The sequence below is a fragment of the Microcebus murinus genome, chromosome 7, assembly GCF_040939455.1.
Source record: "Microcebus murinus isolate Inina chromosome 7, M.murinus_Inina_mat1.0, whole genome shotgun sequence".
Lineage (NCBI taxonomy): Eukaryota > Metazoa > Chordata > Mammalia > Primates > Cheirogaleidae > Microcebus > Microcebus murinus.
In genome coordinates, this window is record NC_134110.1 from 87,026,635 (window position 1) to 87,038,842 (window position 12,208).

The window sequence follows — 12,208 nt, forward strand, 5'->3', positions numbered from 1 at the left end:
TTTTTCTTTATTTATTAGCTGCCTTACTAGCTTCACAAACATTGACACTATTTGTCTTGTTCAAAACAGTATCATAGCCTTTAGAATAGTGCCTGGGAAACAGAAAAGACTGATTATGTTTGTTAAAGTAATTATTGGGTAATAAATATTAAGAATATGTTTATATTCAGAGCCATTGAGCTCTGCACTTATAAATACAAGTGAAAAATAGTTCCTAACACTTATTTCTAGATATGAAATTAATTTATACCATGAACTTAAAGTATATAGCTCTTAAGTATTATGAAAAATTTGCCGTGTTGGATATTTTATGTATTCAAATGTGCCTAATCAGGGTAGAATTCAGAAGAGAGCTCTTCCAGTTTCGAAATTTTTGCCACTACCCCAGAAGGTTCTTAAGATCAAGTAAAGAAAAAACCTGAAGGAAGTGTGGTAGCTTCTCACCTCCTTACTGTGGATCATGTTAACATATTGGATGTGTTTTGTGTTATCTTTATAGAGAGCAAACTAGATTTGAATGTTGTCTAGTTTTAATCTTGAAAACCAAATAAATTAAGATTTTCCCACTACCTTCTACTGGATACAAAGTGTAACTTGCTTAGTTTTCTGTTTCTAGATTTTGTCATTTTCCTGCCTTTATGTATGGATATTTGAACTCATTATCAAATGTAGCTATAGGAATAATTTTATAAGCTGACCACTCATTTTCCTGTGTCCGTGGCAAGTTTTCTTTAAATGTTTCACGATGTTGGTTGCTGTTTTGGGGTTCTCGTCGCTTGTTTTCTTATTTGTTTTGTTTTTTTGGTGTTACCTTCTTCAGGCATTTACCTCTCCTTTTGACACCATGATTTTTCATTGATAGAAAGAACTAAGTCTGACTAGGGTTTTTTTAAGAGTAAAACTTTAGAGATTGTATAGCCATTTCTGATTTCACATCTATTTTACAAGTATAATTTGCAGAAATTCCATTGATAATACCAATAACAGCAACTATTATTTATTGCTCTCTTACTGTGTGCCAGGCATTATGTAAGTGCTTTTGAGTTATCTTCAGAATAACAGATAAGGAAATTAAAGCTCAGAGAGGTTAAGTGACTTTTCCAAGGTCATATCAAGTAAGTGGCAGTTTGCCACTCCAGAGACCTTGATCTTAAGCATTGAGCTCCATTTCTTCCTAAATAACCCTGATACAAGTATATTTGTGGCAATAAGTGTATTATATAAAAATCATTTATAGTTGAAGACTTCAGAGTTATTTTAAAAGTCGAACATTTCACTTGTATTTCATTAGTATGTCTTAACTTTTAACCTTTATTTTAAACTGTGAAACTTGATGACTCATTTGAAATTTAATGACTATCTAAACAATTTAAAGCTCCATTCTGGCACTTTCGTTGCATATTCACTTTGGGGGAACGTGGCGTGGGGGACAGTCATTTGCATTCCTTTTTCCGTTGTAAACATAGTATGTCATGATCAGCATTCTTCCTCCATTGCAATATTAGAAATTTTATGTTATTGGTGGCATCTGTGGTTGACTGGATAAGTCACTTTCCTGTCTTGAACAGGTTGTTTGAAATATAGTCACTATAGAATTACTTAGAACTCTTACCTTGAGAAGTATAAAAATTTATGTCTATGGAGAAAATTTTGTAATTATTTAAGAAATGAAGTAGATCATAGTTGGTTCTAATAGAACATTAGCTTCTCTAATTTAGTTTATTTTCAAAGACATATAAAAATATTTGGGGACTAAATGTATAATATAGACAAACTGCTCTTGAGAGCAACTTTGTTGAATACATCTTAACATTTTGATTTGAAAATATGATTAATTATACTTCCTAAGACTTTCCAAAAAGGTTGTATCTATGAGTATAAATGCAAATTCCAGGTTTTGAGTATATGGAAAATGAAATTCCCTTGTTTGAATTAAAGTGACACAATTCAGTTAACAGACCAAACTCTGCTTTTTAATCTAGATAGGTCAATATTTTCATTCTAGGCTCACATTGTAAGCATTTTTAAAGTTAGGCAATAGAATTTACTTGGCATTGATAATCAAAACAGGAACAAGAGCTAGATAAATCTGTTTGACAATATAGCCTTGAAATGTAATTTTCCCTTCACTATGGAAAGTTGAACTCACTGTGGATTTATATAGACTTTGGACTTATTTATACGTTTATTTTTCTCTATGCTGGAAGACTTGAGGTGTGGGAGGACAGGGTGAGGGTGAGTGGGTAATTTAATTGTATTACTACTTTCATGGCATTTCTTTCAGATGCCATAGGCACTGTGATCTGGAGAATAACAGATTTTTTAACACTTGACAAAATGCACTCCGTCATTTAACTATTCAGAGTGGAATCTCAATCCTAGTCTCACACTGTGGACTCCCGCACTTAATATGTAGAATATGTAGAATGGACTGCTGAATGCAGGACATGAGCTCACCGTTTAATTAAAATTATCTTCTGATGGGTGTTGACACAAAACCATCAGTTGGAAACTATTTCTCTGACAGGCCAATTTTAAAAGCATTTTTACCATTTGCTTCTGTTTCTCTCCTTAGTCTGTGTCCGCATTAGTATGAACAGATTGGTTTAGTTTTCTTCCTTAAACTAAATTCATTCAGCACCAGTAACTCTCCTTTTTCCCTTTTCACCTTCTTTTAACCCTTATGCCCTCTCTTGATCAGCCGTCTTTCCTTCCATCCCACTCTCCTGCTTTCAGAGATACTCATTATTGTGCTAGTCTGTGCTATTAAAATAAGTACTGTGAGAAATATAAAGAATGATTACTAAAAATTATTAAATAATTTTGCATAGACAACAAGTTTAACTCCAGGATTCCTTGTTTGATATTTTTACATTGAATTTCGGTTTTCTGATTTTTCTTTTAAAGAAAAAAGCTGGGCATTGATTTTGGACTTACGTCTATTCATATTCAGTCTTATGAGTTTTGAGGTTAAGGCAATAGCAACAAGAAAATGCTGTCTATCATTAGTAAATGTGCTTTTTAAAAATAGAGGTAACAGTGATTTCTGAGTGCGATCTTGGTAGATGTGTCATGCTTAGTGAGGTTTAGCCAATCACAGAGAATCCATGTAGTCTTCATTGGGAATGGTGGCATTGCTATTTCCATTATCAACAGACAAGCAGAATGGTATTAGTAATCATAGTGCATTGCTGAAAAATACCAGAAATATGGGAGAACCTAATTTTTCTAATGGATTTACATTCAGAAATAACAATTTAGAGTTATAAACAATAATTTTAAAATTTTAATAAAATACATAAGGATATTTCTTAGAGAATAAGAGAATTGAATTTCAGTTTAGAGCTACCATGTTAGCAACTTTTTTTTTATTGAAATTTTTAAAATGTGACTTTTGTTGGCATAACTGGTATTCTTTGAGAGTAATTAAAATGCTCTATATCCTATAGATCTGTTGAGTTAGCATGCTTCAGAGGAGGTAGCACTGGTGTCAAAGTCTTCTGAGAAAGTTAGGGTGGGGCATGATTTCTCAGCTATGCTTTTCTGTACTAGAAAATAGTAGCATTTATGCATAGGATTAGAGAAGTAATTTGTAGACTGCTAAAAAAAGCTTTTTCTATTATTGGCCCTTAGATTTCAATTCAAACTTGTACATTCTATCTATCTGGATGGTAGAGTTAGCTTTGGGGAGGAGATCTGATAGGCAGAATTTCATAAAAATGCTACCACAGTAACTTTCAAAATACTTGGTATTTGATTTGGGTCACTTAGTAGGATTTTTAGCTTGGCTGTTCACTTTTACTCTGGAAGGAAGATGCCAGATATATTTTGTGTTTTAGGTGCTGATTTTGAATCAGTAGATCCTGCCAGAATTTCCTTAAAGTTAGTAAAATAGCAAATAAAGCCAGTCTGCTTAAACACCTCTGATTTTATTTTTGAAGCTCAAATCCATATGTGTTATTCTGATCTGTTGACAACATCTAGCTATAGGGATAAATTAAGCATTTATTTATAAAATTATTCATATTTATAAAATTAATTAGGTTTTTTGTTTTTGTTATGATTCCTTGGTATTAGAATATAGATGTTTCCATTGTGACTTCTATTGCTAGTTTGAGTTTTCATGTTAACTGTAGAAAAGCAGAGAACTTAATGGGAAGCTTTGCAAATTGTGATTTTATCTTAATTTCATACATTAGCTTATTTAAGCCATGTTTGCTGTTTCATGTATGATTCATGGGCATCTAAAATCAATATATTTTTCGGCCCATGAACAGTTACACCTCTGCCTTCTTATCCCAAAAGAACAAAAGGAGAGTCAGAAGTATGTAGCCTTTAGCCAAGCATGGTGGCATGCACCTGCAGTCTCAGGTACTTGGGAGGCTGAGGGCAAGAGGATTGCTTGAGTCTAGGAGTTCAGAGCTATAGTGCATGATGATTCCATCTGTGAATAGCCACTATATTCCATCCTGGACAACATACTGAGACCTAATGTCTTAAAAGAAAAAGAAAAGAAAGAAAAAGAAGTATGTAGCATGTAATAATGGCCAAGTGAGAAGTCAATATACAGTTTAAATGTATGTAGTCCAATTTTGGAGGATCTCTTAACTACATGCCTCTGATGCCATTGTCTTCAGAATTATTTATCTCCACTCCTTTTTGGAAAAGCAGAATGGATTAATTTGAAGAATTCCTTTTCTTTAGACCAACAGTTTTGGCCGTTTTGGTGCCAGTTACATAACTTTCCTAAGTAAAAATGGTATACTTCAGATTCTGTAGTCATAACCTAAATGACTGGAGATTTGTTACCTATCAGTATTCCCAAATCCAGCAAGTTTTATCTTGCTTCTTTGAGAAGTGACAAGGAGTGGAAAGGCATGGGCATGGTAGGCTTGGGTAGGCTTTAGTGGCAGGTGAGGGGAGGAACTTATAAAAGATCTACCAGCTCTGCACATGAGTACTAAGACTTTTAAATCTTTACCTGAACTATAAAGGAATATCTTTAAAAGATACAACTGTGCCATAATTATTGAATTGGTGACTTAAACTATTAATAGAATAGAGTAGTGGCTAAAGAAAACACTTGATTTATTAGTTTCTGTCAATTCTTTGACATAAAAAAGCTATTTTATCTAGATTACTAATTCTTCCTTTTATTTTGCACTTTTGTTATAGTCCAAACGATAACTTCTGTTTCCTGGATTATAAAATGGAGTTTGAAAACTATATCATGGCTACTCATGCTATATATTTGAATAAAATAGAAAGTAAAATTCCTTTGACTTAATTAAACATCTGTTAGACAAATTAGTTTGGTTTCATGAGTCTCTTATCAATTTATAGCAGTAGATTTTGTTTTATTATCCCAGTAGAATTTAGATTTTAGGTTTCCTTTAGGTTTCAGATGCTTTAGGATAGTTAAAATTTTCTCTCATGTAAAAGATGTTTAATATTACTGCTTCAAGATATCCACAAAATTTTATAAACTATTTGACACATAAATTATTAATTCTTTGAACTTGTTTGCCAAATTTTATGTAATTTTATTACATATCAAAGTCGTGTTTATACTTTCTCTTTAAAGTGTTTTGAAAATATGAAGTGATAGCCTTTTGTAAAATACTGCTGTTATCTTTTCAATGTATTTTTATTTTATCATATCCTTAGTGCCAAAGCATATTGCTTTAAGTCATAATATGTATGCACATGTTTCTCTATTTCTAGTATTCTGATTTTCTTCCGTTTTCACATACATCATCATGGCTCATCACCAAAGCTGTTGAGTCCCAGAGCCAAATGCTGGCTGCAGCGCTGGCCGCAGTCCTTGTAGACCCTCTGCCCGGAGTAGCCGCCTCCGAGTCCCTGTGGAGTATAGTACTGCCACACCAACAGCCAGATGCTACCTTCTTGATCCTTTCACATGTTAGGGATAGAAGATGTGAGGCATCATTCTCATAAATTTGATGTATCTGGCTTATTGTGATATTTCTACTCCAGTGTTCCTTTCAATTAAGTTGTTATTTTGACTGAAATCTTTGTTAATTAAGGGTCCTGTTTCCCACTAAATTTCAAGGGTTGATTATGAAAATAATATACTTGATCATTTGTTTATATGCTGCAATGAGGTTTCATGAGGAAGTTAAAGTGTTTATAAATGTTATCTTGAAAGACAGCACAGTGAAAAAAACAAACACTAATTTACTATTACTTTTGACAAGATTCTGTTCTTGGCCTTTATACATGTTGTATCAGCTTAAACTTTGGATAAATTCTTGGTGTCAGAATGTGAAGTATTCTGATTTTCATTGTTTATAAATGCCCTTTGAAGTTGAGATTGTGCCACTTTATTTTCAAACCATTAAATTTTACATCCTGGACTATAGTGTATATAGTGAAACAGAACTTTATGTCTTACAGCTTATCTGCTATTAATTGATAACAATTGTGAAGACATTTTGTGCCTTCTGTATTAGTTAAGTGGGAAAAATGATTCTGATTTTAGAAAAGGAAAGTTTTGATTCACTGATTCCATTAGATATTACAAAATGAGCTTTGGCAGGAGAATGTGCTCAAAAAGTATAAATCAGACTGGACGTGGTGGCTCATGCCTGTAATCCTAGCACTTTGGGAGGCCAAGGCGGGCGGATTGCTCAAGGTCAGAAGTTCGAAACCAGTCTGAGTGAGACCCCGTCTCTACCAAAAATAGAAAGAAATTAATTGACCAACTAAAAATATATATACAAAAAATTAGCTGGGCATGGTGGCGCAAGCCTGTAGTTCCAGCTACTCGGGAGGCTGAGGCAGTTGGATCGCTGAGCCCAGGAGATTGAGGTTGCTGTGAGCCAGGCTGACGCCACAGCACTCACTCTAGCCTGGGCAACAAAGTGAGACTCTGTCTCAAAAAAAAAAAAAAAAGTATAAATCAGAAAGGAAATTGCATAGAAGCACACTATTTCATTAAGATTTTTTTTGGCCAGGTGTTGTGGCTCATGCCTGTAATCCTAGCACTCCAAGAGGCTGAGGCAGGAGGATTGCTTGGAGCCAGGAGTCGGAGACCAGTATGAGCAAAAGTGAGACCCCATCTCTAGTAAAAAAAAAATTTTTTTGCCATATAGAGAGCCTATCAGTTAATGTTTTGGGTTTTGATTTTTTATGTACAGAACCTTTTTAACAGTACAGCTGTCCCATAAATGCACTTAAAACCATAATGACTTAATATGTTATTAAGCATATAAATTTGTTTCATTTGAAACAACATTACTGCAGTACTACCAAAGATTAATAATCAAGTTTGGTATCCCAGAACCCTAGAAAGTAGGACGTGAATACAAATTAAGACATGTATTTTTAAGTCACCAATTTAATTAAACATATAGTTCACTTCTATTTGATTAAATTTGGTAGTTTTAGGCCAATCCACAATGTCATTTCAATGGAGACATGAATGTGAAACAAAGTATCATCAGCGCTATTACTGCCATTAGTTTAATCATGCCAGGTAGTGTTTTAATGTTAATTCACGTAATCCTCATTTGAAACCTGTGTAGTAGCTGCTATTATGATCCTATTTTAAAGATGAGGAAATGAAGTCACCAAGAGGTTAAGTGACTTGCCCAGTGATTTGCATCTAATTTAATTAGCTAATTAGAGTCTGAATTGGGATTCTTTTTTTTTTTCCCAATGTTTAGGACTTACATTTTTATTAGTGCTAATAAATGCATAGTTCAAGTTTTTTTCTAGTAACTCCTTCACATCATCTTTTGCACAGTTGTAAAGGATTCTCATAAAGGCCAATACCAAGATCAACCCAAAAATTCCACTTCGCTAACCTACCACATAAGCCTAACCACTGTCCCACTTTATTTCTAAAAATCAATTTGGAGGCTTATTCATATTTCCCCCAAGTTGGCTTTCCACCATTGCTTTTCTTTGTTTAGTAATTCACCAAATTCATGTTTACAATTCAGGCTATCTGGAGAAAAAATATAAAAGTCAGTGCTCCCAGAATCGATGGGCTAGTCTGGGCTCTGCGCAGAGAGGGCCCTGTACAGGGAGGTCATGCTGGAGAATTATGCAAATGTGGCTTCCTTGGCAGCGTTTCCATTTCCCAAACCTGTTCTGATCTCCCAGCTGGAGAAAGGGGAAGCGGCAAGGGGTCCAGATCCCTGGGACACAGAGGTTCTGAGCGGCATCAATCCAGGTGACATGTCCTGGATCATGAATGAAGAGCTAGTTAGAAAGCAGGAAGCCTCTGAAGAAACAGAGTTGCACAGAACACCGGTAGGAGGACTTCGCAGAATCGGTTCTCAGCACTTTGATTTTAAAAGTAAGGCAGTGAGGCAGACTTTGAGTCTAAATCCAAATCTGAATTGGGATTCTTACACAGTCTGGCATTTGTAGTATTTGGCTTGTGGAACTTTGTTCTCTTAAAAAAACAAACATACAATCAAAAAGACCAGTGAAGCCAAAAAAAAAAAAAAAAGGTTACTAATTTCAAAATAAAGTTTCACACTGACTTTGTAAGTATAGGTACGGATATATATAACAAGGCTTACCATTGTGTATTCCCTCCCCTTCAGTGAGGGTCTGCGGGCCCATATCATTGTGGCTACTAGCCAGACTGAAGTCCACGAAGTTGGTAAATGGTATATAATACCAGAAATGATAACCTGCTATTAGTTAATAATGGCAAATCACAGAAAATGGCATTAAGATGTTATTTGGCTTCAAATACGGTTACACAGATAATGTATTCCATAGGATTTGTATTTAGGTTTTCTATTAACATGGTTATTTTGTTTCCAAAGACAGAAAGGGGAGCTAGCCCACTTCCTTTTCCATGTTCCTCTCTTGAAAAATACCTTTAGAAGTTTTTACTCAATAAAAACAAATCTTAAAAATGAATTGCCTGGCATTCCCACAATGAGAAACCTTTTCATATAAGGAGCAGAAAGTCTTCAATTCAAAAGTAAAATTTCAGTTCTTATTTAGAAAACATTACATTTTAAGAGTAACTAGAGAAACTTTTCCATTACTTAAAAAAGCTTAATCTATATTGAACAGTTTCTATTTATTGGTGGTTTTTTTGTTTGTTTTTTTTTTTTGAGACAGGCACTCACTGTTGCCCAGGCTAGAGTGCAGTGGAATCATCATAGCTCACAGCAACCTCAAACTCCTGGCTCCAGTGATCCTCCTGCCTCAGCCTCTAGAGTAGCTGGGACTACAGGCGTGCGCCACCACACTGGGCCAACTTTTTTACTTTTTATAGAGATGGGGTCTTGCCATGTTGTTCAGGCATATCTTAACAGACATGGCCTTTATATTTTATAAAATGTAAAAAAATATATGCCATCCATTCTCTCAGATTTCTCTAGGGTTTTTTTTTTTAATATATATAGGGGAAATTACAGCTGTTCTATGAATTTGTGCATAGTGTTTTGGTTGCTTTCATTTTGTGAGATAATTAACAGTATTCACCATGAACAAAAAGATTTTAATTGCTTACCACCTAGAATTTACTTTTTTCAGAGCCTGCAGTTTTTTTCCCTCCTTTCTTATAAAGAGTTTTTAAAGCATATACATAATAAAGTTTACTTAATACTATGAAATATGCTTTCAGTATTTCAATAATTCATGCTGTATCTTAAGCCACCAGTTAAATCTAGCTTTAGCAATTTGACTTTGAGTCTATATTGTAACTCAGGGTGGTTAAGTCTCAGTTTGTTTCATATATTTTCTAGTAAGGACTTGATCACATCTTTTAAAAACAAAGTACAGAAATATTTTTATAAATTAGGATATAAAGGGGTTTTAACAAGGAAACTCTTCTTGCATACCTATATTTGTCTAGTCCTTAATATACATTTATTTCATCATATTTTTGCTATCAGCTTGGGATGGAGAAATTATCCCCCTGATATAAGTAAAAGTACTAAGGCTCTAAGAGATTATGTTGCCAGGTAGGTAGCTCTGGAATTTGAACCTAAAACTATATATTTCCCAAATCTCTTCTCTTCCTATTATAACAAAGGGCCTTCTCTAGTGATACAGGTAGAAATTATTGATAAAGTGAAAACCCTAATTTGTTTTAATTTCTCAGCCAATTGCTTTAGTCTTTACTCATTTCTGAAGCATGTATTGCGCACACAGTAAAGTAGGAATGTCTTAGGTTTACAGAAGCAATTATATGGCTTTTGTTCTACCCACATCTTACAATATAGGAAGAGAAATGGCCAACAGACATTGTAACAAGTTACACAACTGGGATTACAAAGCAATGTATGAACAAATGTAAAATAATGTAGTAGGTATACAGCGTGGGAAGAGTAGTGGGTACTGGGCCCATTGCCACCTATCTCTTGGCACCCTTGGGCTTGTGCTTATCTTGCTGTGCAGTATACAAGCCTGCTATCTATTTTAGATCATTACAACATGAGCATTCAGAAATGAAACTCATAAATAAAGGAAATGTTTTGTTGATGGGACTCAAGTGCCCAAAGATAAGAAAATACTGTTGGTTACAGCCTTGGCCGAAAATGTCTTGAGTATGTGGGCACTAAATGGTGGCTACTGCATTCAAAACTGAGCCTAACCAGATTGTCAATTTCCCTGCTAAGTGATAGGGAAGAACTCATACACTTGAGTATATAGAGCTCTAAGCAAATTTCTGTTGATTTTTTTTTCATTATATAATTTATTTATTTCATTTTTTTTATTTCAGCATATTATGGGAGTACAAATGTTAAGGCTACGTATATTGCCCATGCCACCCCTTCCCCCTCATTATATAGTTTTCATTGAATTTATGTAAAATAAAATGCACAGATTACAGATGTACAATTCTCAGTGTTATGAATTTACTCCCCCAGGTAATTCCCACCCTAATTAAGACATGAAACATTTCCATCACCCCAAGAAATTTGTTTTGTGCCTCTATTTAATTCTTTGCACGTGGGCAGCCACGCCACTAATCTTTTCCCTGCTCTAGGAATTCATGTAAATGGAATTACACAGTATGTAGCCTTCTGTGTGTTTCTTTTGGGCCACACAGTGTTTCTGAAACCCATTCCCCTTGCTGCAAGCCTGTCTACCCCTTGTGTTCTCCTGAACGGCAATCATTACATGTGGCCTTTTACGTCTGTCTCTCCCTACTTTGTAGAAGTGAACAGCCAAAAACATGAGGACTGAGGCGTGGAGAGCCAACCTGGGGTTCCAGAATGGGATGGAGGCAGTAAATGTTAGGGTCTTGGCAGCAGCCAAAGTGGACTATTCTGTCGGCAAGGAAGACATCCACAGGGCCCTTGACGTTGGGGTATAAGCTGAGAGGGTGTGAGAGTGCCTGGTGGCCTGCGTAGATGAGGGCTACAGGATAGGTGGGTTCGGGGATCTGGGTTGTGTGTCTGTATTTCTCTGGCTGGGACTGGTCTTGATTCCATCTTCAGATATCGGTGGCTGTCGAGGGGCTTGTTTTTGCTGCACGTTCTTGCATTTTGCTTTCTTAGGTTTTGCTGTATGGTTCTTGAACCAAACCTGCAGTACTGTCGGGTGTGTGTCAATTTTTGAGGCCATCTCTTTCTGAAGGCTGGGGTTTGGGGATGGGTTCTCATTGAACAAGATGTTCAGAGCTTCCAGTTGCTTCTCAGTGCACATGGTTCGTTTTCTGTGTGGATGCATCTGGTGCGTGCCTTGGGGAAGCTCCTCGGAGCCTGACATCTTCTGATCCAGACCTGCGCCTCCCATCAGATCCAGTGACAAGGGCTCTCTGTTGATTTTTAATTTTGTTACTAGAGCTTAATAAGTCATATCTGGTATAGTCTGGTATAGTTTCTATTTGGAACCTCTATTTGAAGAGGTATAAAAGGTGGTTAAATATGAAGCTTTAAACACTATTCCAAAGGTAAGGACATTATAAGAGTATGTCCTTTTTACAGGTACATCAAATGGAAAATACAGAGAAGGTCCAGTTTTAGTCAGCATCTGATGAAAGCCTACCTTGAGTCTCCTTTATTCTTTGTTTTTTGTTTGGTATTTTGTGTTTGCTTTTGTTTGGGGACTGAGTCTTGCTCTGTTGCCCGGGCGAGTGCCATGGCATCAGCCTGGCTCACAGCAACCTCAAACTCATGAGCTCAAGTGATCTTTCTGCCTTAGCCTCCCGAGTAGCTGGGACTTCAGGCGTGTGCTACCACACCTGGCTAATTTTTTCCTGTTT

The 12,208-nt window shown here is 35.7% G+C and overlaps 1 protein-coding gene across 5 annotated transcripts in view; it reads left to right on the forward strand.

Moving 5' to 3' along the window:
- The window catches only part of NCOA2 (nuclear receptor coactivator 2), a 282,123-nt gene that overhangs the window by 103,533 nt on the left and 166,382 nt on the right, over positions 1-12,208 (forward strand). The gene's annotated exons all lie outside the window — the stretch shown is intronic.